Raw genomic sequence first — 24,812 nt, 5'->3', positions numbered from 1 at the left:
CATGTCTAGGTAGTTAAAAGATCCAAACTTTGAGCCTAAACATGATTTTGAGAATTAAAGTGGACTTTTTCAAGTCCAAAATTCATGAACTTGATTTTTGAAAGATAATGCCATTTGAGACTTGTTTATTTGCTAGTAATGATTATTTTGACATGTTATTTGAGTTGAATGCTTATGAACTTGGCGAAAATTTTCGTATATGCTTATTTGAAAAAGTGTAGATTTGATAAAAATGTGAAAATGAGCTTAAGTTTGATATAAATTGATAATGTCATTGTAATTATTTTGATTGATGATTTTGCTGACACTAATGCATATTTGGATGCACAAAATTTGTGTTTGATGTGTTTTGCAGAATGAAAGGGGTGAATCTTCATCCCAAGCCCGTCATGCTCCTGCTGAGAACTTGGAACAACAGGAGGTAGATAACTACTACAAGCAGGATGTACCTCATCCAGTCATGACCTTTTCAGATATGCACTTGGAACAGTTGCACCCGAACCTGAGATTTGACAGACTTTGGATAGATTATCCAAAATATCAACGGGGTTTGCATACTCTTCATTCCAAGGTTGTTGAGGTACCAAGGGTCATAGAATGGGGACCCTTGGAAGCTGTAGAATTGGCCGGGCCAATTAGGGAATTACTGGTACAGAGGTATGGTAATTCTTATTTTAATGACTGGATATGTTTATTCACCATACGCAGACCTGTATATAAAGTATGGTGTGAAGAGTTGTTATGTAGTATAGAGTTGAATGATCGGGTAGCTAGTTTAACCGATCGTTCTTTTATTAGATTTTTGTTAGGCGGTTCGATGCGCCACATGTCTTTACTGGACATGGCTCAGGCTTTACGTATATATACGCCTGAGGAATTAGCGTCTGCCGATTGTAGAGGATTGATACTAAACGGTAGGAAAATAGATGAGAATTTTGATACACACGGTGTGTGGAGTCAAATGACAAGCCACCACCGTTTCAAAGGGGGAAACTACTCTTATTTGGATATAGATAGAGCCGAATTAAGAGTAATACATAGGTTTTTAGCTAATTCGATTACACAAAGGGGTAAAAACAAAGAAAAGGTAAATGAACAAGATTTGTTTTACCATATGTGTATTCGAGACCCACACAGCGCTGTAAGTATACCATATTGTGTGGGTTATTATTTATCAGCTATGGTTCGAGGGATGCGTCCACATAGCATAATAGGAGGTGGTATTTTTATTACTTTGATTGGTGAATATCTAGGTGTGGATATAAGTCGGGGGGGATTATTAGTAGAAGAGCCGGAACCCCGCGACACTATAGGTTTAAATGTATACCATGGTGCGAAAGTGTTGAAGCGGCGAAATAACGCCGCAGTACGATACAATGGTAGACATCCACAGGTAGAGAGAAACCAGGAACAAGGTAATGTAGGAGGGGGGAATGAGATGCAAGAAATGCATAGGTTTATAGCTTCTCAGGAATACGAAAATGCTAGACAGAGAGCATTTGAAGATTGGCAAGTTCATCAGAACCAGATCATAGCGCATTGCCAACATATAGGTAGAAACTATATTCCTACTCCGAAACCCGTCTTCCCTCCTTGGTCGATAGAGATGCAGCCACCATATCCTACGTATGACCCTGCCGAAGCATTCTATAGCACTTATGGTTATGCGTGGAACCCCTATTGGTACCAATATCATCCTTAGTTTATTTATTATTTTTTATTTTGTAATTTGTAATTATTGATACATTTAATATTTTTGTTAATATTGTAATCATTTTTATAATTATCTAACTTTTATTCTTAGATTTTAATAATTTTTGAATGTGGGGTAATATACCAAACTTCAAAAATATGTATATATGTTTGCAATTTATCTTATGTACATAACAGGGTAAAACAACGCATTTTCAAAGACTGGCATTAAGTTCAGCAAAAGCAAGTAATTTTGACGACAATGATGCAAAATATATGTGAAATAACAACAAGACGGAATGAACAAATGACGTGCACCATTTATCATTCAGCAAACAAACGCCAATATATTTGGAAACTTTGGTAAAAATTTAATCATTTTCACACAAATCACCCTCAATAATTTAAATTGTTACTGATTTCTTGCAAATGAGGGCATTGCAAGATCTTAAGTGTGGGAAGGGGTTAAATTCTTTCGGATTTTAAAAATTTTTATTAAACACTTGGTTACCATTAAAATACTAGTAAAGCAGTAGTTGTATTAGAATCTAGTGCTCTCTGATAAAAAAAGAACAGCACTAGTCTTATATACTGACTACCCAATTCTAGTAAAATTTTTCAATTAAATGAATTCAAATCATGTTTATACATATTTATGAACGATAAAACTAGGTTTTAACACCGAAATTATTGTTACCTCGGAAAGGACATAAATTGAGAAACAAACTAAAATGTTAAAATTCATTTAAAATGGAATAGAGGACGATAAAAAGAAAAATAAAAAGCCAAGTGTGGGAAAATTTACCAAGTTATTTTAAACATATGCCACATATATTTGTAACAAATAACTGAAAATACTTTTGCTTTGGACTAAACTAAACTGTTTTACCCGATGAAAGAAAAGAAGAGATGGATCTACACGATGAATCAATTCCATCATTAAAAGGAAGTAAAGTCTTCCGAAAAAGAAACGCGCTTCTTGATTTAGGTCATGAAGTTGTCGTCCAGACCAGCTGTAGGTTGACGAAAAATCTAGAAAAGTCATCACTAAAATCAGCAGGAAATCCACGGACCTCAGCATCAAACAGGGTCGCCAAGTGGTCAGATTTATCCTAACCATGAGAAGGATTTATCTCGTACAATGGGGAGGCACCGTGCAAATTAGCTGGATAAGACTAATGAATCAGATCCCCAGAAAGGATAATCTCCTTAAAGATTAAAAATCAGCTTTTAAGACTGATATTACTCAATCCTAGAGATTGACCTTAAAGATTGAGAATTACAAACTCATGGAATTCAATGATATCTAAACTCGAGCTTGAACGAGAAAATATTTTGATCAAAATTATAAACCGATTTGTTTTCTGAAAACCCTATTTTCAATGCGTTCATTACCATTGAACGTAAAATCCTAGGAATTCACCTGGAATTCATTAAGGTCACCTGAACTAAATCGGGTGTCAACCGTAAGAACGGTGGTTGCATAACATGGTCAAAGACAGGACCTTGTGCCAGACCGACAAATTATAAGGGTGAGCTTTACTATTGCTCCTACCAAGGATAGTAATTGCGTCCGACACGTTATAGACCATAATCAAAAGCATGTCACGGGACATTGCCTTAAACAGTTGCTTGTTCAACGCTTTCCTTTACAACCGGACGGTAGTTTGCCGAAAGGTAATATACGGAACAAGTAAACTGGACGTGTTGCTTTCCAAATACAAGGTTAGCAAGTGGGTGACACAAAACCGCAAGTTTTGAGCTAAAATTTTCAAATCTGAAACCCACCAAACCCACAAAAATATTTTGCAAACACCGGTAAAGGGTTATTCCGGAAAACTTATCTAGGGTAAAAAAAAAAAACTAGATTTAATTTTCAAAAGATCAAATGTTTTCATAAAGATCCAATTTCCTTAATGGATCTAAATTTTTATAGTCATGTGGGACTGTAAACCATATCGTTACTACCATTGTTTATACCGCCGTATAGAAATCACTGATGTACAAAGTGTGAAGAATAAAGAAGTGATTCTAGTATTTCAAGACAATATTGCTTGAGGACAAGCAACGCTCAAGTGTGGGAATATTTGATAATGCTAAAAACGAACATATATTTCATAGCATTATTCCTCAAGAAAGACAAGCTTTTAGTTGCAATTGTTCTATTTACAAGTGATATTCGTTTAAATAATAAAAGGTGAAGACAAAAGACAGATTCGACGATTTGAAGACGCAAACGACCAAAAAGCTCAAAAGAACAAAAGACAATCAAAAAGGTTCCAATTATTGATAAGAAACGTCTCAAAATCACAAGAGTACAAGATTCAAAACGCAAAGTACAAGATATTAAATTGTACGCGAGGACGTTCGAAAATCCGGAACCGGGACCAGAGTCAACTCTTAACGCTCGACGCAACGGACTAAAAATTACAAGTTAACTATGTATATAAATATAATATAATATATAATTAATTATATTAATTATATATATATTATATATATATATTTAAAACCGTCGGCAGCAGGAAACTCCAAGGGTGTAAACTGTAAATACCTCTCCGCGACTCGCGGAGTTTTAAGGGTATTTGGCCGCGAGTCGCGGAGCCCCAAAAATCAAGTCTGGCTATAAATCAACCCGAATTCTGATCAAAATCATCATCATTTTTTCTTCTCATTCATACGAAGTAATATATATTTATATTTATAATTTATATTTTAATTTTAATTATAATTCTAATAATAAGGGTATGTTAGCGAATGTTGTAAGGGTGTAAGTCGAAATTCTGCCCGTGTAACGCTACGCTATTTTTAATCATTGTAAGTTATGTTCAACCTTTTTATATTAATGTCTCGTAGCTAAGTTATTATTATGCTTATTTAAAACGAAGTAATCATGATGTTGGGCTAATTACTAAAATTGGGTAATTGGGCTTTGTACCATAATTGGGGTTTGGATAAAAGAACGACACTTGTGGAAACTAGGCTATGGGCTATTAATGGGCTTTATATTTGTTTAACTAAATGAAAGTTTGTTAATGTTAATATAAAGATTTACAATTGGGCGTCCCTATAAATTACCATATACACTCGATCGGACACGATGGGCGGGGTATTTATATGTACGAATAATCGTTCATTTAACCGGACACGGGAATGGATTAATAGCCACTAGAATAATTAAAACAGGGGTGAAATTACATTCAAGGGTAATTGGTGTAATTGTTAACAAAGTAGTAAAACCTTGGTTTATACGCAGTCGATAACCTGGTGTATTCATTAAACAAAGTATTAAAACCTTGTTACAATTCGAATCCCCAATTAGTTGGAATATTTATCTTCGGGTATAATAATAATTTGACAAGGACACTTGCAATTTATATTTATGACTGATGGACTGTTATGGACAAAAACCAGACGGACATATTGAATAATCCAGGACAAAGGACAATTAACCCATGGGCATAAAACTAAAATCAACACGTCAAACATCATGATTACGGAAGTTTAAATAAGCATAATTCTTTTATTTCATATTTAATTTCCTTTATTTTATATTTAATTGCACTTCTAATTATCGCACTTTTATTTATTGTTATTTTATTTAATCGCACTTTTAATTATTGTACTTTTAATTATCGCAATTTAATTTTATCGCATTTTTATTATTCGCAATTTCATTATCGTTATTTATTTTACGCTTTAATTTAAAGTCTTGTATTTATTTTATATTTTACATTAGGTTTTAACTGCGACTAAAGTTTTAAAATCGACAAACCGGTCATTAAACGGTAAAAACCCCCCCTTTATAATAATAATATTACTTATATATATATTTGTATTTTTATAAAAGTAAATTAATATAGCGTTGAGCTTTGTTTAAAGATTTCCCTGTGGAACGAACCGGACTTACTAAAAACTACACTACTGTACGATTAGGTACACTGCCTATAAGTGTTGTAGCAAGGTTTAAGTATATCCATTCTATAAATAAATAAATATCTTGTGTAAAATTGTATCGTATTTAATAGTTTTTCCTAGTAAAATAATAACTATTTTATATACACCTCGCACTTCATCAATTATTATAAAGGGGGGTTTTTACCGTTTAATGACCGGTTTGTCGATTTTAAAACTTTAGTCGCAGTTAAAACCAAATGTAAAATATTAAAAATAAATACAAGACTTAAATTAAAGCATAAAGTAAATAACGATAATGAAATTGCGAATAATAAAAGTGCGATAAAATAAACTTGCGATAATTAAAAAGTACGATAATTAGAAGTGCAATTAAATACAATAACAATAAAAATGCGATAATTAGAAGTGCAATTAAATATAAAATAAAGGAAATTAAATATGAAATAAAAGAATTATGCTTATTTAAACTTCCGTAATCATGATGTTTGACGTGTTGATTTTAGTTTTATGCCCATGGGTTAATTGTCCTTTGTCCTGGATTATTTAATATGTCCATACGGATTTGTCCATAATAGTCCATCAGTCATAAATATAAAGAGCGAAAGCCTTTGTCAAATTATTCTTATTCCCGAAGTCAAATATTCCAACTAATTGGGGATTCGAATTGTAACAAGGTTTTAATACTTTGTTTAATGAATACACCAGGTTATCGACTGCGTGTAAACCAAGGTTTTACTACTTTGTTAACAATTACACCAATTACCCTTGAATGTAATTCACCCCTGTTTCAACAAGTCTATTAACTACTAATCCAGTTCCGTGTCCGGTAAAATGAATAATTATTGGTATTTATAGATATCCCGCCCACCGTACCCAGTCAAGCGTATGTGGTTATATATAAATACGTCAAATTATAAGTTTGTATATTAAATTAACAAGGTATTGTTTAGTTAATATAAAACCCATTAATAGCCCATAGTCTAATTTCCACAAGTGTCGTTCTTTTGTCCAAACCCCAATTATGGTACAAAGCCCAATTACCCAATTTTAGTAATTAGCCCAACATCATGATTACTTCGGATTAAATAAGCATAATAATAACTTAGCTACGAGACATTAATATAAAAAGGTTGAACATAACTTACAATGATTAAAAATAGCGTAGCGTTACACGGACAGAATTTCGACTTACACCCTTACAACATTCGCTAACATACCCTTATTATTAGAATTATAATTAAAATTAAAATTAAAATTAAAATATAAATATAAATATTTACGATATATTGAGAGAGAGAGATATATATTTGGTGAATTTTTACGATCAGAATGCGCGAGCTTTATAGGGAGTTTCAGAAATTGGGGCTCCGCGACTCGCGGCCAATTTTGCCTTCAAACTCCGCGAGTCGTGGAGTTTGAAATTACAGCTCAGATACTTTGGAGTCTTTCTTGCCGACGGATTTATAAATATATATAATATATTAAATAATTATAAGAATTATTTAAATATTATATTATATTTATGTGCATAGTTGTTTTGTAATTTTTAGTCCGTTGCGTCGAGCGTTAAGAGTTGACTCTGGTCCCGGTTCCGGATTTTCGAACGTCCTTGCGTACAATTTAATATCTTGTACTTTGCGTTTTGAATCATGTACTCTTGTAATTTCGAGACGTTTCTTATCAATAATTGGAACCTCTTTGATTGTCTTTTGTACTTTTGAGCTTTTTGGTCGTTTGCGTCTTCAATTCGTCGAATCTGTCTTTTGTCTTCACCTTTTATTATTTAAACGAATATCACTTTTAAATAGAACAATTGCAACTAAAAGCTTGTCTTTCTTGAGGAATAATGCTATGAAATATATGTTCGTTTTTAGCATTATCAAATATTCCCACACTTGAGCGTTGCTTGTCCTCAAGCAATATCGTCTTGAAATACTAGAATCACTTCTTTATTCTTCACACTTTGTACATCAGTGATTTCTATACGGTGGTATGAACAATGGTAGTAACGATATGGTTACAGTCCCACATGACTATAAAAATTTAGATCCATTAAGGCAATTGGATCTTTATGAAAACATTTGATCTTTTGAAAATTAAATCTAGTTTTTACCCTAGATAAGTTTTCCGGGATAACCCTTTACTGGTGTTGCAAAATATTTTTGTGGGTTTGGTGGGTTTCAGATTTGAAAATTTTTAGCTCAAAACTTATGGTTTTGTGTCACCCACTTGCTAACCTTGTATTTGGAAAGCAACACGTCCAGTTTACTTGTCCCGTATATTACCTTTCGGTAAACTACCGTCCGGTTGTAAAGGAAAGCGTTGAACAAGAAACTGTTAAGGCAATGTCCCCTGACATGCTTTTAATTATGGTCTATAACGTGTCGGACGCAATTACTATCCTTGGTAGGAGCAATAGTAAAGCTCACCCTTATAATTTTTCGGTATGGCACAAGGTCCTGTCTTTGACCACTATGCAACCACCGTTCTTATGGTTGACACCCGATTTGGTTCAGGTAACCTAATGAATTCCAGGTGAATTCCTAGGATTTTACGTTCAATGGTAATGAACGCATTGAAAATAGGGTTTTCAGAAAACAAATCGGTTTGTAATTTTTGATCAAAATATTTTCTCGTTCAAGCTCGAGTTTAGATATCATTGAATTCCATGAGTTTGTAATTCTCAATCTTTAAGGTCAATCTCAAGGATTGAGTAATATCAGTCTTAAAAGCTGATTTTTAATCTTTAAGGAGATTATCCTTTCTGGGGATCTGATTCATTAGTCTTATCCAGCTAATTTGCATGGTGCCCCCCCATTTTACAAGATAAATCCTTCTCATGGTTAGGATAAATCTGACCACTTGGCGACGCTATTTTATGCTGAGGTCCGTGGATTTCCTGCTGATTTTAGTGATGACTTTTCTGGATTTTTCGTCAACCTACAGCTGGTCTGGACGACAACTTCATGACCTAAATTAAGAAGCGCGTGTCTTTTTCGGAAGACTTTACTTCCTTTTAATGATGGAATTGATTCATCGTGTAGATCCATCTCTTCTTTTCTTTCATCGGGTAAAACAGTTTAGTTTAGTCCCAAGCAAAAGTATTTTCAGTTATTTGTTACAGATATATGTGACATATGTTTAAAATAACTTGATAAATTTTCCCACACTTGGCTTTTATTTTCCTTTTTATCGTCCTCTATTCCATTTTAAATGAATTTTAACATTTTGGTTTGTTTCTCAATTTATGTCCTTTTCGAGGTTACAATAATTTCGGTGTTAAAACCTAGTTTTATCGTTCATAAATATGTATAAACATGATTTTGAGTTCATTTAATTGAAAATTTTGAAAAATTTTACTAGAATTGGGTAGTCAGTATATAAGACTAGGGCTGTTCTTTATTATCAGAGAGCACTAGATTCTAATACAACTACTGCTTTACTAGTATTTTTAATGGTAACCAAGTGTTTAAGATAAAAATTTTAAAATCCAAAAGAATTTAACCCCTTCTCACACTTAAGATCTTGCAATGCCCTCATTTGCAAGAAATCAGTAACAATTTAAATTATTGAGGGTGATTTGTGTGAAAATGATTAAATTTTTACCAAAGTTTCCAAATATATTGGCGTTTGTTTGCTGAATGATAAATGGTGCACATCATTTGTTCATTCCGTCTTGTTGTTATTTCACATATATTTTGCATCTTGTCGTCAAAATTAGTTGCTTTTGCTGAACTTAATGCCAGTCTTTGAAAATGCGTTGTTTTACCCTGTTGTGTACATAAGATAAACTGCAAACATATATACATATTTTTGAAGTTTGGTATATTACCCCACATTCAAAAATTATTAAAATCTAAGAATAAAAGTTAGAAAATTATAAAAACTATTACAATATTAACATAAGTATTAAACGTATCAATCATTACAAATTACAAAATAAAAATAAAAAATATAATAAGTAAACTAGGGATGATATTGATACCAATAGGGGTTCCAGGCATAACCATAGGTGCTATAGAATGCTTCGGCAGGGTTATACGTAGGATACGGTGGCTGCATCTCTATAGACCAGGGAGGGAAGATGGGTTTCGGTGTAGGAATATAGTTTCTACCTATATGTTGGCAATGAGCTATGATTTGGTTCTGATGAACTTGCCAATCTTCAAATGCTCTCTGTCTAGCATTTTCGTACTCCTGAGAAGCTATAAACCTTTGCATTTCTTGCATCTCATTCCCCCCTCCTACATTACCTTGCTGTTGGTTTCTCCCAACCTGTGGATGTCTACCATGGTATGGTACTGCGGCGTTATTTCGCCTCTTCAAAAGTTTCGCACCATGGTATACAATTAAACCTATAGTATCGCGGGGTTCTGGTTCTTCCACTAATAATCCCCCCCGACTTATATCCACACCGAGATATTCACCAATCAAAGTAATAAAAATACCACCTCCTATTATGCTATGCGGTCTCATCCCCCGAACCATAGCTGATAAATAATAACCCACACAATACGGTATACTTACAGCGCTTTGTGGGTCTCGAATACACATATGGTAAAACAAATCCTGTTCATTTACCTTTTCCTTGTTCTTACCCCTTTGTGTAATCGAATTAGCTAAAAACCTATGAATCACTCTTAATTCGGCTCTATCTATATCCAAATAAGAGTAATTTCCCCCTTTGAAACGGTGATGGTTTGTCATTTGACTCCACACACCGTGTGTATCAAAATTTTCATCTATCTTTCTACCGTTTAGTATCAACCCTCTACAATCGGCAGATGCTAACTCCTCAGGCGTATATATACGTAAAGCCTGAGCCATGTCCAGTAAAGACATGTGGCACATCGAACCGCCTAACAAAAATCTAATAAAAGATCGATCGGTTAAACTAGTTACCCGATCATTCAACTCTATACTACATAACAATTCTTCACACCATACTTTATATACAGGTCTACGCATGGTGAATAAACGTACCCAGTCATTAAAAGTAGAATTACCATACCTCTGTACAAGTAATTCCCTAATTGGCCCGGCCAATTCTACAGCTTCTAAGGGTCCCCATTCTATGACCCTCGGTACCTCAACAACCTTAGATTGAAGAGTATGCAAACCCCTTTGATATTTTGGATAATCTATCCAAAGTCTGTCAAATCTCAGGTTCGGGTGCAACTCTTCCAAGTGCATATCAGAAAAGGTCATGACTGGATGAGGTATATCCTGCTTGTAGTAGTTATCCACCTCCTGTTGTTCCGCATTCTCAGCAGGAGCATTGCGAGCTTGGGATGAAGATTCACCCCTTTCAGTCTGCAAAACACATCAAACACAATTTTTGTGCATCCAAATATGCATTAGTGTCAGCAAAATCATCAATCAAAATAATTACAATGACATGATCAATTTATATCAAACTTAAGCTCATTTTCATATTTTCATCAAATCTACACTTTTTCAAATAAGCATATACGAAAATGTTCGCCAAGTTCATAAGCATTCAACTCAAATAACATGTCAAAATAATCATTACTAGCAATTAAACAAGTTTCAAATGGCATTATCTCTCAAAAATCAAGTTCATGAATTTTAGACTTTGAAAAAGTCCACTTTAATTCTCAAAATCATGTTTAGGCTCAAAGTTTGGATCATTTAACTACCTAAACATGTTACACTACTTAATTTAGCAACAATTCATGACAAAAATCGGCCATAACCTGTTTATATCAAAAAGTCCCAAATTTGCTCAAGAACACAAACCCTAGATTACTCAAAATTTGAAGTTTAAGGCTTCTAATCATGTTAAATAGCATCAATCTAGGTTATACAAGCATAATACATAAACAATTTAAGCATAATTACACTAAAAAGCATCAAAATCAAATTGGGGAAAAAAATTGCTCAAGAACACTAATTTCGGATTAAATGGTGTTTAGGTGTAGAAATTTACCGTTTTTCTTGAGTAATTCCTAGATAGCATCCTTCTCAACATGATTTTAGTAAAAAATTTGGTGATTAACGGTTAAAAATTGTGATTTTGGGGGTTTTTTCTCGGGTTTTTTCGTGCAGTTTTTCGCAGTATGTTTTTGTTTTGGGTTGGGACTGATCTGTTATGCGTTTATATTTTTTTTTCTGTATTTTGGTCCCTCCGCGACTCGCGGCATTTAAGCCTTCAAACTCCGCGAGTCGCGGAGTTTGTTATATATATATATTTTTTTTTTTATATAATCTTTAACTTATAAAACAATTAAGTAAATAATTTTTAAAATTTTGTTTTCCTTATTATTGAGGACGAGGTCGTTTCGGATCGATGTCCTAGTCTGTCCCTCGACAAAATTTTAAAATTTGTCTTTTTGTAGCGATTGTTTTAAAAGCTAAGATTTTTGGGTTTTTTTAATGTTTTTGGCATACTTTAATTCAATAAGATTAAAAATAATGATAATAAAAGTTCTCGTCCCTCCCTCGGGTAAAGCAAATTCGGTTCAAAGACTTAGTCTTCAACTTACGACGAATTTTAAAAATCATATTTTTAACTTAATGAGATAAAGTAAATTTTTGTTTTTAAATTCACACAATTTAAATATAAAATTCAAAATTAATATTAAAAATTCACACCAAACTTAAAATTTGAAATGCATAAAATTAAAATTTCATATTTTAAAAATTAAAAATTCACACCAAACTTAATTTAAAAATTTATAAATTCATACCAAACTTATATTAATTTTTCAAATATTTACAATTCTAAATATATTGTTTTTACAAAGTTTACAATATTAATTTAAGATTTAAATATTAATTTTAAAAACATGGTAAAAATAAAATTAAAAATCTTTTTGGCATTTTATCCCACTTTAATCAATCAAATATTATCAAAAATATGCGCCCCTCTTTTCGGTAAAGTAATTTCGGTTCCAAGACCTAATTTAACTCATGACGAATTTTTAAAATATTTTGTGTTGATTGATTAAAGATATTTATACCTTAAGAATAAACGTTAAATTTCGCAGTGATGTAATAAATTTTTGAATGATATCAATAATTTCGGTCGCCAAACCTAATTTTATTCAATACCAATTTAATACTTTTTAGCGAACAAATTAGCGTTTATTATCAAAAGGTTAAAAATAAAAATAAAAAATAAAAACTGTACAGACATACCTGTGAAATAGATTTCTTAGTTATATGATCTATCCCATTCATAAGATAGTTGGTTTAATTGGTTTTCCATGGCTACATAGGCGTAACCTCGAGCATTTAGTGTCTTTTCTTCTAAACATATGAATGGTCCGTCTCTGCATAAAGTAACAAATTCGGTGTTTGAATAGGTTTGATTATTTGAACATTTACCTCCATGTGACCATTTTCCGCATTTGTGACATCTTTCTAGGTGTCGTGCTCTTCTTTTCGCTGCGGATTTTGATTTTCCTTTACCAAATTGTAACTTATTATCTTCGCATCTGGATTCTTTTCTAACTCCGTCCATTCTTTCTCTGATTACTGATACTATTTCACTCGGTAGTATGTCATTATTACGTTTAGTGATCAAAGCGTGTAGCATTAGACCATGGTTTAGTTCACAGGCAGTCTTCATTTTGTAAAAACCTAAAAAAAATAAAAATTCAGAATGGGGGGAGAAGACTAGTTCTTTAGGGTCTGCTAGGGAAAGACCATTTGGGTTCCATTTTCGAGAACTACACGAAAACAGACAATCTAACTCTAACAGAAATACATAAACCCCTTGATTCTCCCCACACTTAGTTGGCTGTGGTATCGAAATTGTGATTAACATTATTTTCAATTGAATCATCAACAACTTGTATATCTTTGACTTTTACTTCAATCCATTTGTTGATTTCCTCCGTAACTTTCACAAATTCAACTAACATTGCCTTTTCTTTTGACGATAAATTGGATATTAATCGGTTATATAACTTAAAGTTTCCTTTAATCTTAGCATCGTGAATCCGTTTATAAAGTTTCTTCGTTGAACTGTTAAAAATGGATTCATCTAATTTCGTATCATCAACGGCATTCTTTGTGATTGGATCATCATTAAGTGTTTCTTCATCTTCCCCACACTTATGCGTTTTTATTGGTCTAACAGTTTTGGTTTGTGGAGATCTAAACTTTCGGTTCACAAAGGTGATCGATGTATCACCATCCCTAAGTGTTATTCTACCTTCTCTTACATCAATGAATGCCTTGGTGGTTGCTAAAAATGGGCGACCTAGAATTAGAGGAATATCAAGGTTTTCCTCCATATTAATCACTATGAAGTTTGCAACAAAGGTCAAACTTCCCACTTTAACAAGTAAATTATCTGCTATTCCAACCGGGTGTTTAATGGTTTGGTCAAATGATTGAACACCTATTTTGGTTGGTTTTAATTTACCCATGCCTAATCTTTTGTATAAGGAAAGAGGCATAATATTTGCACTTGCTCCTAAATCTGCGAGTCCATTATATACAGCACCATCATTAAGTAAGCAAGAAATGATAAATTCACCCGGGTCTCCTGCTTTAGTAAGTCGAGTTGGTTTGTAAACCTTTTTCGGGTGTTCTTTCCTTGGTTCTTTCATTTCTAGTTGAATTTCTTGTTCACATTTTTCTTCGTTTATTGGAATAGGAGGTTTGTATAGGAATTCTTCTTCATCACTCAAATTTGAATCCTCCCTATATTCCAGTTTTGATTTTTCATATGTTGTTGATAACATATTTATGTTTTCATTTTGAAGGTTTTCTTGGGTGGTGAAATTATGATTAACTTCATTGTCAACTTCCATCTGACCATGTATGTAATGTTTAACTCTGTGACCATTAACTTTAAATTCAATCCCATTTGAATTTATTAATTCTATCGTTCCGTATGGGAAAACTCTTTTGACTATGAATGGTCCAGACCATCTTGATTTCAATTTTCCAGGAAATAGCTTGAATCGTGAATTGAAAAGAAGAACTCTGTCTCCTTCCTTAAATTCTTTTGAACTTCTGATTCTTTTATCATGCCATTTCTTAGTTCTTTCTTTATAGATTAACGAATTTTCGTATGCTTCATGTCTTAATTCTTCTAATTCATTTAGTTGACTTAATCGTAGACGTCCGGCTTCATGTATATCAAGATTACATGTCTTCAAAGCCCAAAATGCTTTGTGTTCAATTTCTACTGGAAGATGACATGCTTTTCCATAAACAAGTCTAAAAGGTGTGGTTCCAATTGGAGTTTTGTAGGCTGTTCTAAAAGCCCAGAGTGCATCCTCCAATTTAATGGACCATTCCTTCGGATTTGATCCTACGGTTTTCTCTAGAATACGTTTTAAAGCTCGGTTGGTATTTTCAACTTGTCCACTTGTTTGTGGATGATATGCGGTGGAGATTTTATGAGTTACTCCATATCTTTTAAGAACTTTCTCAAGTTGATTATTACAGAAATGAGTACCCCGATCACTTATTAAAGCTTTCGGTGTTCCAAACCTTGCAAAAAGACGTTTTAAAAAGTTGACTACAACTCGTGCATCGTTAGTTGGGAGAGCTTGTGCTTCCGCCCATTTAGATACATAATCAATGGCTACGAGTATATATAGATTATTATGAGATTTTGGAAATGGACCCATAAAGTCAATACCCCAAATGTCAAATACTTCACATACTTGGATGACATTTTGTGGCATTTCATCACGTTGACTTATTTTTCCGGCCCTTTGACAAGCATCACAGGATTTGCAAAGAAGGTGTGCGTCTTTGTAAATTGTAGGCCAATAGAATCCAACATCATAAACTTTTCTTGCTGTTAGTTGAGGCCCATAATGCCCTCCTGTTGGTCCTGTGTGACAATGGTTTAATATTTTACTAGCTTCATCTCCAAATACACATCGGTGTATTATTCCATCGGGACAACTTTTAAACAGATGTGGATCTTCCCAAAAATAGTGTTTTATTTCACTGAAGAATTTCTTTCGTTTTTGGTACGATAATCCTTTCTCAAGGAATCCACAAACTAAGTAGTTTGCATAGTCTGCAAACCATGGGATTTCATTATAATCTATCTTCAATAGATATTCATCAGGAAAGTTGTCTTGTATGGCCGATTCATTTAGAACTTCTAATTCGGGATTTTCAAGACGAGAAAGATGATCAGCGGCGAGATTTTCTGCTCCTCTTTTATCTCGGATTTCAATATCAAACTCTTGTAAGAGTAAGATCCAACGGATTAATCTTGGTTTAGCATCTTGTTTTGAAAATAGGTATCTAAGAGCAGAATGGTCGGTATAGACCACCGTTTTTGCTAGAACGAGATATGATCGAAATTTGTCAAAAGCAAAGACAATAGCAAGGAGTTCTTTTTCATTAGTTGTATAGTTCGTTTGTGCTCCTTGTAACGTCTTACTAGCATAATATATAGGTTGAAATCGTTTTTCAATCCTTTGTCCTAAAACGGCTCCCATTGCAAAATCACTTGCATCGCACATTAGTTCAAATGGTAGATTCCAATTTGGTGTTATCATGATCGGCGCATTAGTGAGTTTTTCTTTAAGAATATTAAAAGATTTGATACACTCATCTGAAAAGATGAATGGAGCATCCTTTTCTAGGAGTTTATTCATAGGAGTGGCAATTTTAGAAAAATCTTTTATGAAACGTCGGTAAAAACCGGCATGCCCTAGAAAACTCCTAACTCCTCTAACATTGGTGGGATGTGGAAGTTTAGCAATTACATCTACTTTAGCTCTATCCACTTCAATTCCTTCTTTTGAAATTTTATGTCCAAGAACGATGCCTTCTTTAACCATGAAATGGCATTTCTCCCAATTAAGTACTAGATTTGATTGTTCGCATCTAAGAAGCATTCGTTCCAGATTAACTAGACATGATTCAAATGTATCACCGAAGACTGAAAAGTCATCCATGAATACTTCCATGCATTCTTCTATCATGTCGTGAAAAAATGCCATCATACACCTTTGAAAGGTTGCAGGGGCGTTGCAAAGTCCAAATGGCATGCGTTTGTAAGCAAAAGTACCATAAGGGCACGTGAATGTGGTTTTCTCTTGATCTTCTGGTGCTATTGGAATTTGAAAATATCCGGAAAATCCATCTAAAAAACAATAGTAACTATTTCCGGCTAATCTTTCCAACATTTGATCTATGAAAGGTAAGGGAAAGTGATCTTTTCTGGTGGCGTCATTTAATTTTCTATAATCAATACATACACGCCATCCTGTTACGGTCCTAGTAGGAATAAGCTCATTTTTCTCATTTGTAATGACAGTCATGCCACCCTTCTTAGGTACGCATTGAACTGGGCTTACCCATGGACTATCAGAAATTGGATAAATTAAACCTGCATCTAGTAGTTTAATAATCTCTTTCTTAATTACATCTTGCATATTAGGATTTAGTCTTTGTTGGCGTTGCACATACGTTTTATGACCTTCTTCCATAAGGATTTTATGTGTGCAATACGAAGGACTTATTCCTTTAATATCATGAATCTTCCATGCAATGGCTGGTTTATGAGCTTTCAACACAGAAATGAGTTGTGATTTCTCATTTTCAGTAAGAGAAGATGATATTATTACAGGTAATTCAGATTCACCATGTAAATAAGCGTATTCCAAATGGTTTGGAAGTGGCTTTAACTCTAATTTCGGAGGTTCTTCTATCGATGATTTATATCGATATCTGTCTTCTTCTTTTAGCATTTGAATTTCTTCTGTTGTTGGTTCATATCCATTAGCTATTAGTGTAGCTAACATTTCAGCTTCATCAATTGGTTCATTACCTTCTCCTAAAGAACATTCTCCTGTTCCTTGTAATTCTGGAAATTCTTCTAATAATTATGCATGTGCATCTATAGTTTGAATATAATAACATGTATCATCTGCAGATTCCGGATGTTGCATTGCTCTATCAACTAAAAAGGTAACACTCTCGTCCTCTATACTTAGGGTCAATTTCTTACCGAACACGTCTATCATTGCTTTAACTGTGTTTAAGAATGGTCTTCATAATATGAGAGGAACTTGAGAATCTTCTTCCATGTCCAAAACAACAAAATCTACTGGAAATACTAAAGTACCAACTTTAACTAGCATGTTCTTCATTATCCCTCTAGGATATTTTATTGATCTATCGGCTAGTTGTATGCTTATTCTGGTTGGTTTCAATTCTCCAAGGTCTAGTTTAGCGTATAGTGAATACGGCATTAAATTTATACTAGCACCTAAGTCTGCCAATGCTTCTATTGAACTAAGACTACCCAGAAAACATGGAATTGTGAAACTTCCTGGATCAGATAGTTTTTCTGGTATCTTATTCAACAGCACTGCTGAACAATTAGCATTCATAGTAACAGCCGAGAGTTCTTCCATTTTCTTTCTATTTGAGATTAGATCTTTCAAGAATTTAGCATATCTAGGCATTCCTGAAATCACATCAATGAAAGGAAGATTTACATTTATCTGTTTAAACATATCCAAAAATTTGGATTGCTCGGCTTCAAGTTTCTCTTTCTTCATTTTACTCGGGTAAGGAAGTGGTGGTTGGTATGGTTTAACATAAGGTTTAGCCTTAACTGTGTTATCTTCATTAACCTTTTCAACTACCGGTTCTTTTTCCTTATCTTGATCAGGTTGTGGTTCTTGTGGAGTAGGAATAGCTTCATCAGAAGTTACAGGTATTTCCGGTGGTTTAAGCGTTGTACCACTTCTTGTGGTAATAGCTTTAGCTGTTTCATTCCGGGGGTTAGCATTTGTATCACTAGGTAAACTTCCCGGTTTTCTTTTACCTATTAACCTTGCTAGGTTACTTACTTCTTGTTCCAGATTTTGAATAGAAGCTTGTTGATTTCTAAATGCTTGAGCATTTTGTTCATTAGTTTGTTTTTGAGATGTGAAAAACTGCGTTTGAGTTTCAACTAGCTTCGTCATCATATCTTCTAAATTCGGCTTTTTATCATCGGTTTGTTGTGGTGGTTTGTTTTGAAAATTAGGTCTTTGCTGATTGTAAGTATTATTGGATACTTTTTGATTGCTAGGACCTTGTTGGTTGTTGTATGGAATATTTCTGTTATAATTCTGGTTTTGATTGTAAATCGGTCTTGGCGGTTGATAATTATTCTGATAATTATTTCCAGGCCTTTGGTTTATGTATGAGATATTCTCTCTTTGTTCCATTATTAATTCAATACTGAGACAATCTTTTGTCAAATGTGGTCCTCCACACTGCTCACAACTAATTCGTATTGAGTGAATATCTTTAGTCATCTTTTCCATTCGTCTCTCCACAGCATCTATCTTTGCGGAAATGGAATCTAAATCATGGCTAGAATCGGCTCTAGCTGCTTTAGATGATCTAACGATATCTTTTTCTTGGTGCCACTCATGTGAGTGGGAAGCAGTGTTATCAATAATTTTGTAAGCATCAGTTTCGGTTTTCTTCATAATAGAACCACCAGCTGCTATATCTATGTCTTTTCTTGTAGTGATGTCGCATCCTTGGTAGAATATTTGTACCATTTGACAGGTGTCTAAACCATGTTGCGGACATCCTCTTAACAACTTTCCATATCTAGTCCATGCCTCATATAGAGTTTCATTTGGTTTCTGTGTAAACGTAACAATTTTTGCTTGAAGTCTTACGGCTTTAGATGCGGGAAAGAATTGTTTAAGAAATTTGTCAACTAAAACATCCCATGTATCAATCGCCCCTTCAGGTAACGATTCCAACCAATCTTTGGCTTCTCCCTTTAAAGTCCAGGGAAATAACATGAGATATATCTGTTCATCCTCCACTTCTCGGATTTTAAATAGTGTGCAGATTCTATTAAAGGTACGTAGATGTTCATTTGGATCTTCCTTCGGCGCACCACTAAATTGGCATTGATTAGTCACCATGTGTAGAATTTGTCCTTTGATTTCATAATCTGGCGCATTAATGTCTGGATGAGTAATTGCGTGACCTTGGCCAGTGCGTTTAGCTCTCATTCGGTCTTCCATACTTAAAGGTTCCAGATTCTCCATAATTGAATTTGTTGAATCGGAATCACTAGAGGATTCTGATTTAATGGTTCGTTCCTCAACAATCTATGTTTGAATGATTGGTGGTTCCGGAGGAAAGTTTAATGGTTCAGGATCTACGAACCGTTCCTGAATATTCTCTGGATTCTCAATTGTGAGGTCGGGTTCAAAAAATGGATTATCGGAAATTTGAACTGAAGTACTTGGTCGACTGGATGACGATTCTAAAGAAAAATCAACGGCGGTTATATTTGCTAAATGTCTTGATCTAGTTACAGGTGGTGAACGTACAAAGGGTGGTGAACGTCTTGCTCGGTGCATTCACTGAATATCCTATTAGTTTTTTTTTAAAAGGAAAGAAAAATTATAATAAGTTATCCAATCAATAGACTTTTCTGATTTTGCCCACGTTTCGAATAGCCAAAAGATGCAGCAGAGGGGCAGGATTCGTTTGGTCTCAATATAATTGAGGACTGTTTGGCTCCAATAACCCGGTCCACGTACAAATCCAACTATTACTACGAACCGGAAAATTTTGATGTCTATCAATTTAACCACTTAAAATAAATTTTCGTAATTTTAAGAAATTTAGATAAGAAGTAGAATAAAAATCTATGTCCTAAAACTAGAATAGCGAGAAATAAGAAAGAAAAAGAGTTCGTCGAAAAAGATCGAAAAAGAAAAATGGTTGAAAAATAAAAGGTGACGAAAAAAAATTAAAGAAACTTATAAAAACTTAAAAATACTTGACTAACCTAACCTTATTACTACAACTAACTTAAAATTATAATCGCAAATTGAAATTACTAATTGGAATGATAATTGGTACATAGTAAAAGGTGTCTAAAAATATTAAAGCTTACAAGTAAAACTATATCCCAAATGGAAATAACTTAAAAAGAAACTAAAATTTAAAAAGGTGTCGCAAAATTCTAAAGCACCTATATCTTAGTCTAAAGAAAAAGCACTTAAGGAATTCTACGGCAAAGCCTAAAAATCTAGAAGTAAAAATAACTAGGGCAAAAACTAAGTTTAAAACTAAATATGAGCTAAAAATACAAATATTACGCTACAACGATTAAAAAGGGACAAAATATAAAAGTATACAAAAAGTTATAAAAAGTACAATTTTTATAAAAATATTATTTTTATATTATTTATTTAATAAAACTACTAATTTTATAACTTAATTAAACTAATTTACTAAATAAAACAAATTAAATAAAAAGTAAAAGTTAAAATAAAACTAATTATAATAATAATAATAATTAGGGTTAAATAATAATAATAATTAATTACCCGTAATTAATGCAGAATTAGGGTTCTGTCACGTGTCAGGTTTTCTCCGCGAGTTGCGGTATTTAATGCATCAAACCCCGCGAGTCGCGGGGTTCCAAAATTCAACTCTGGAGCAGTTTGAAATTTTACGCGTTTTTTTATTTTTTTTATTTTTAATTTCTGTTTTTAATTTTCTGTTTTAATAAAAGTATTTATATAATAAAAACTTATATCTAAAAACTAAAATAGAAATATTTTATAATTTTATAAATAAAAATCTTAAAACTAGAATTATATATATATATATATATATATATATATATATTTTTTCGGTTTTTGATTTTATGTTTTAAATAAAAACAAAATACTTAAATAAAACTTATATTTTTATAAAATAAAAATAAAGAAACTTTCTAAAACTTAAATATTTAACAAAATTTTAAAAATATATAAATTTTTCTTTTTATATTTTCAAATATTTAAAACGTATTTTTATAAAAACGAATTTTTATAAAAGTAAACTAATTATTTTTTTTTTATATTAGCGTTGCGCTTCCAGCTTTTAAAAGAGTTTCCCGGCAGCGGTGCCAAAAATACTTGATGTCAAAGCTAAGGGGTATAAAATACTATTAAATTTTAGCAGAAAATACTATTAAATACGATACAATTTTACACAAGATATTTATTTATTTAGAGAACGGATATACTTAAACCTTGCTACAACACTTATAGGCAGTGTACCTAATCGTAGAGTAGTGTAGTTTTTAGTAAGTCCGGTTCGTTCCACAGGGAATCTTTTTTAAACAAAGCTCAACGCTATATTAGTTTACTTTTATAAAAATACAAATATATATATATAAATAATATTATTATTATAAAGGGGGTTTTTACCGTTTAATGACCGGTTTGTCGATTTTAAAACTTTAGTCGCAGTTAAAACCAAATGTAAAATATTAAAAATAAATACAAGACTTAAATTAAAGCATAAAGTAAATAACGATAATGAAATTGCGAATAATAAAAGTGCGATAAAATAAACTTGCGATAATTAAAAAGTACGATAATTAGAAGTGCAATTAAATACAATAACAATAAAAATGCGATAATTAGAAGTGCAATTAAATATAAAATAAAGGAAATTAAATATGAAATAAAAGAATTATGCTTATTTAAACTTCCGTAATCATGATGTTTGACGTGTTGATTTTAGTTTTATGCCCATGGGTTAATTGTCCTTTGTCCTGGATTATTTAATATGTCCATACGGATTTGTCCATAATAGTCCATCAGTCATAAATATAAAGAGCGAAAGCCTTCGTCAAATTATTCTTATTCCCGAAGTCAAATATTCCAACTAATTGGGGATTCGAATTGTAACAAGGTTTTAATACTTTGTTTAATGAATACACCAGGTTATCGACTGCGTGTAAACCAAGGTTTTGCTACTTTGTTAACAATTACACCAATTACCCTTGAATGTAATTCACCCCTGTTTCAACAAGTCTATTAACTACTAATCCAGTTCCGTGTCCGGTAAAATGAATAATTATTGGTATTTATAGATATCCCGCCCACCGTACCCAGTCAAGCGTATGTGGTTATATATAAATACTTCAAATTATAAGTTTGTATATTAAATTAACAAGGTATTGTTTAGTTAATATAAAACCCATTAATAGCCCATAGTCTAATTTCCACAAGTGTCGTTCTTTTGTCCAAACCCCAATTATGGTACAAAGCCCAATTACCCAATTTTAGTAATTAGCCCAACATCATGATTACTTCGGATTAAATAAGTATAATAATAACTTAGCTACGAGACATTAATATAAAAGGTTGAACATAACTTACAATGATTAAAAATAGCGTAGCGTTACACGGACAGAATTTCGACTTACACCCTTACAACATTCGCTAACATACCCTTATTATTAGAATTATAATTAAAATTAAAATTAAAATTAAAATATAAATATAAATATTTACGATATATTGAGAGAGAGAGATATATATTTGGTGAATTTTTACGATCAGAATGCGCGAGCTTTATAGGGAGTTTCAGAAATTGGGGCTCCGCGACTCGCGGCCAATTTTGCCTTCAAACTCCGTGAGTCGCGGAGTTTGAAATTACAGCTCAGATACTTTGGAGTCTTTCTTGCCGACGGATTTATAAATATATATAATATATTAAATAATTATAAGAATTATTTAAATATTATATTATATTTATGTGCATAGTTGTTTTGTAATTTTTAGTCCGTTGCGTCGAGCGTTAAGAGTTGACTCTGGTCCCGGTTCCGAATTTTCGAACGTCCTTGCGTACAATTTAATATCTTGTACTTTGCGTTTTGAATCTTGTACTCTTGTAATTTCGAGACGTTTCTTATCAATAATTGGAACCTCTTTGATTGTCTTTTGTACTTTTGAGCTTTTTGGTCGTTTGCGTCTTCAATTCGTCGAATCTGTCTTTTGTCTTCACCTTTTATTATTTAAACGAATATCACTTTTAAATAGAACAATTGCAACTAAAAGCTTGTCTTTCTTGAGGAATAATGCTATGAAATATATGTTCGTTTTTAGCATTATCAAATACATTAACGTGTCGTATTCCTATACGCACCTAAAACGTGGAAACTATAATCATACCGATAACGTATTGCTTATACGAATCTCACCGCTACTTACGGTCAACGAGATGATGTAGCAGAGTGCTTATGGGAATACGGTTTTAGATTAGACCAAGGTTGTAGACTAAGTGTAGCCGAAAGATCCTGATCCGCATCTGGTCATCTTTAGACTTACTTGATAGCACCGAGGTTTGTGTAAGTTGTACAATATCTAAACTTGATTATAGTGGACACAACTTGTTAAACAAACTCAATAACTCATAAGACTCTTATGAACACTTACTCGTTAGATTGAACAAACTAATGACCAAACTTATATCTCTAGGTTGAGATCTCGGTCGTTTACTCCCGTTCATTCTTCTCTTTCGTGGAAATAACTTCAACTACTGTTAAGGTGAACTTCATAGCCCCACTTTTTACTATTTCATAACTGTTTTACAACTTTAGGTTGAGACACATGCTTGCTTTTAAACTGTTTTATGTGTTAGACACAAGTACACAAACTTTAACTGTTCCATGCTTTGTTTCATACTAAATCACTGCCATGATATCGTTAAATGCTATGCATAACGCAAACTTAGTTATTGTGAGTAGGCCTATTGAGAGTGACGTCTTTATCCAGGTGACCGTAGGTCAATGGATACATAATAATGATTTCAACGGCACTTACAGTACAAGGTGTCATAGGGTAAGCTTGTTTAGTTTCGATATCATACACTTCAGCACTACCTTCAACTGATATGGATATATCAACTGTTTTAACTAAATCTCGTGGCATAAAAACTTTGGTAGTTTACTAAAATAAACCTATGAATTCACCAACCATTTTGGTTGACACTTGAAGCATGTTTTGTCTCAGGTGATGATTGCTAAAGCTTACTTGCTACTTGGACTATGCTGCTATGGAGTCCGCATTTATATTTATGTTCTTGCATTTAAACAATTAAAATTTACATTTTGTATTTTTATTTGTAATGACAATTTAATTCCGTTGCTTTAATACATTTGAATTTAATAAAAACATCTCATTTAGAGGTGTTCTCTCTTTTACACTTGTGTTTTGCTATTGGTTAGTCACAGTTACCCCCGGTCCCATTTAGGGGGTGTGACACAGTCCAAGATTCATGTATGATTTAAGTCATCTAAATTTCCTTCAGTTTCCCAGAATTTCTGTATGATTTACCACAATATACTTTTGTTGGCTAGACACAAGTATATTATTCTAAATTATACTTTCGTTCTGAGTTACTTAATAAGGAAAGTCTGATATGGTTCAAAC

General features: G+C 33.0%; 1 long non-coding RNA gene across 1 annotated transcript in view; it reads left to right on the top strand.

The window, feature by feature from the left end:
• The window catches only part of LOC139861490 (uncharacterized), a 37,143-nt gene extending 12,619 nt beyond the window's left edge, over positions 1 to 24,524 (top strand). The window contains exons 2-4 of the long non-coding RNA XR_011763779.1: positions 23,859 to 23,927; positions 24,128 to 24,221; positions 24,393 to 24,524. This is a non-coding gene — a long non-coding RNA (uncharacterized lncRNA). The remainder of the gene's footprint in view (positions 1 to 23,858; positions 23,928 to 24,127; positions 24,222 to 24,392) is intronic.
• Positions 24,525 to 24,812: the final 288 nt, after the last annotated feature.

This window comes from Rutidosis leptorrhynchoides, chromosome 1, assembly GCF_046630445.1.
Source record: "Rutidosis leptorrhynchoides isolate AG116_Rl617_1_P2 chromosome 1, CSIRO_AGI_Rlap_v1, whole genome shotgun sequence".
NCBI classification, from domain to species: Eukaryota; Viridiplantae; Streptophyta; class Magnoliopsida; order Asterales; family Asteraceae; genus Rutidosis; species Rutidosis leptorrhynchoides.
The sequence above is the reverse complement of the archived record's forward strand: the minus strand, read 5'-3'. Positions and strand labels throughout refer to the sequence as shown.